We start from the raw sequence: 3088 nt of genomic DNA, 5'->3' as shown, positions 1-3088 counted from the left end.
GCAAGAAGGAGTTGCAAGCGTTCCTAGGGGCACTCAACTTCTACAACAGGTTCCTACGGGGAGCGGCACACACTTTGGAGCCCTTGTACAGGCTGCTCGACAACGGCCATAAGTGGAGATGGACTACGCAGGAAGCAGAGGCTTTTCTGCGGGCCAAGCAGCTACTGAAGTCTTCGGACGTCCTTGCCCATTACAGTGTCCACCAGCCACTAGTCATGGCATGTGATGAATGTCCGTACGGACTTGGGGTGGTACTCAGCCACGTTGATAGCGAAGGCCGGGAGGTACCGGTAGCCTATGGCTCTCGAACTATGACAGCTGCCGAAAGGAACTACGCACAGACAGACCGGGAAGCTCTGGCGATAGGTTTTGGAATACGAAAGTTCCACAAGTTCATCTACGGTCGGCATTTTCGGATCGTGACCGATCACAAACCTCTACTGGGACTCTTGCATCACGCAAAACCGATGCCTCAAGTGCTGTCGCCGAGAATGTTGCGATGGTCGTTAATGTTGTCGGCTTACGACTACGAGCTGGAGTACAGGCCTGCTCATCAGCTCAGGAACGCGGATGCACTGAGTCGACTGCCTCTAACTGTGGAAGACAGCTCAACTGACGAGAAACTTTTTGAAGTCCGGATGCTGGAGACTGTGCCGGAGATTCCGTGGGATGCCCAGAAAATTGCCCGATGCACCCGGAACGACCCAACCTTGTCCAGAGTTCGACATTGGACGGGGTTGGATGGCCTCAAGGCAGGCTGCCGGACGAGTTCAAGCCATTTGTTCGACGGCAGCACGAGTTGTCGGAGTATCGGGGATGCCTGCTGTGGGGATGTAGAGTCATCATTCCAGAGCAAGCGAGAGACCAGGTTTTGGAGCTGCTGCATACCACGCATCCCGGTATCGTCCGCATGAAGGCGCTTGCCAGAAGCACAGTTTGGTGGCCGGGTATCGACCAAGATATCGAAAGGACGGTCCGAACCTGCCTGCCCTGCCAGGAGACAAGGCCGCAACCTGCACGTGCAAGACTGCATCCGTGGGAATTTGCCAGAAACCCATGGTCCCGAATCCACATCGATTTTGCAGGACCCTTCCAAGGAAAGGTTTTTCTTCTGGTGGTGGATGCGCATTCGAAATGGCTGGAAGTCATCCAGATAGCATCCATGTCGTCAGCAGCAGTGTGTCAAAGGCTGCGAGTGCTGTTCGCAACACACGGTGTTCCCGACACTATAGTCTCGGACAATGGGACAGCGTTCGTCTCACAAGAATTTGAAGAATTTTTGCAGAGAAACCAGATCCGGCACGTTAAGGTGGCGCCATATCATCCATCGTAATATGGCCAAGTGGAGCGCATGGTCCAAGAAACTAAACAAGTCCTCAGGCGCATGGAAGGAGGCGACATGGCCACCAAGTTGGCCCGATTTCTTTTGAGTCAGCATATTCTCCCGCACTTAACGACCGGAAAGAGTCCGGCGGAATTGTTGATGGGTCGGAGACTCCGTACTGCACTGGACCGGCTTCACCCAGACCTACAAGCAGAGATGGTGGACAAGCAAGAGGAACAAGCGCTGCGGGGAAGACAAGGTGTACGCGAATTCGAGCCGCGAGAACCAGTCTTCATCCGCAATTATTTAGCAGGCCCCAAGTGGCTACCCGGTATCATCACTGAGATCACCGGTCCGGTGTCTTACAAGGTTCGCACCATCGACGGTCGTTTCTGGAAGCGGCACGTGGACCAAATCCGGAGACGGGAGTGGAGCACATACCTGGACGAGGAGGAGCCTACGACAGAGCTGTCACCTCAGCAGCTCTCCTTACCAAGCGAGCCATCGCTTAGGAAGGAATCGGTGGAAGAGTGCCCACCATCTACGAGTCAAGCGGACTTCCCTGAGGAGTCAACCCCAGTGGCAATACCTCCAGCTTCCCCACAACGTTCACCTGCTTCACCCCATGAACCGAGGCACCAAACAGTGTTGCCAACTTCAGCGCCTGCGCAAGAACAGTCAAATCGTCCCCAGCGACAACGGCGACGTCCCGACTACCTAAAGGACTATGTGACCTAGGGGGGAGGGATGTTGTGTGTTGGCAACCGAGGATATCCAGGGATGCCGGTGAACTGGTGCACGCGCGCAGGCACGAGACGTTCGACTGCTCTGGCCCCAACCCGGTCGGTTGTGCCCGCTGTATGCTGTAATGTATATATTATGTAAAGATTAAATACACAACAAGTACGCGAAGTGAAGAGGTGAACACTGTGGAGGTGAAGATGTCAAGGTAACAAAATAAGCCGGGCATGACGTCACAGACGTCAAACTACTACTCTATTTCGCCCTGCCCCGTATCGACCTCCGAAAAAGGCGTCCCTGGGTGACTATGGGTTGGGCGAATCTTCTTCGTCGTCTTCATCTATATCATCTTAATAATCTTCAACTTCATCTTCATTAGGAATATCAGGCGGTGGAACATGGTTCGAATAAAGCCCCTCGATGTGTTTGCGTTTGTCTTGCAAGTAGCATCAAGTGCGCCAGTGCACGAGGCCCGTGTCTCGAGCCGCCCTTGGAAGCAAATGGCGGCGCAGCACTGAAATCAGCGGTAGAATGCCTTCATAAACACGCGTAATCAGCGGCCCTTGGAAGCGAATGGCGGCGGAACCCCCGCTCGTGGCACGTGTCTTGCACGTTTCCCCAGCAATGGTAGGAGAAGGCTCAAGGTCTTGTCTACCGCACCCCATGCGCGAACTGCCCTGCCGCCTACGTGGGAGAAACAAAGAACTTCCCGGTACGCATCCGGCGCCACAAATACGACGTGAAGAACGACGTCCAAGCCAGTGCCCTCGCTGAACACGCCGAAAGACTGGGTCACAGCGTGTCCTTCGACAGAAGCGAGATTCTCGCCACGGAAAAACACTGACGTAGACGTCTCCAACCTGGAATCCTGGTATATTCAAACAACAAAAGAAAACGTCAACAGATCATCGGGCACTTTCCCAAGCGTATACGTCTCAGGGCTGTCAGGGCTTCGTCGATTCACAGAAAAACACGGGCGCAACTTTCCGAACCTAAATTCCTTCAATAAAATTCACGCTTGCA

At 54.0% G+C, this 3088-nt stretch overlaps 1 pseudogene; it reads left to right on the top strand.

Annotated features, from left to right (window-relative positions):
- The first annotated feature begins 745 nt into the window (after positions 1–745).
- Positions 746–2062, top strand: LOC121838195 (annotated as a pseudogene).
- Positions 2063–3088: the final 1026 nt, after the last annotated feature.

This window comes from Ixodes scapularis, unplaced genomic scaffold (assembly GCF_016920785.2).
Source record: "Ixodes scapularis isolate PalLabHiFi unplaced genomic scaffold, ASM1692078v2 PGA_scaffold5__190_contigs__length_132052651, whole genome shotgun sequence".
Taxonomy (NCBI): Eukaryota; Metazoa; Arthropoda; class Arachnida; order Ixodida; family Ixodidae; genus Ixodes; species Ixodes scapularis.
This window is presented reverse-complemented; position numbering and strand designations above follow the sequence as displayed.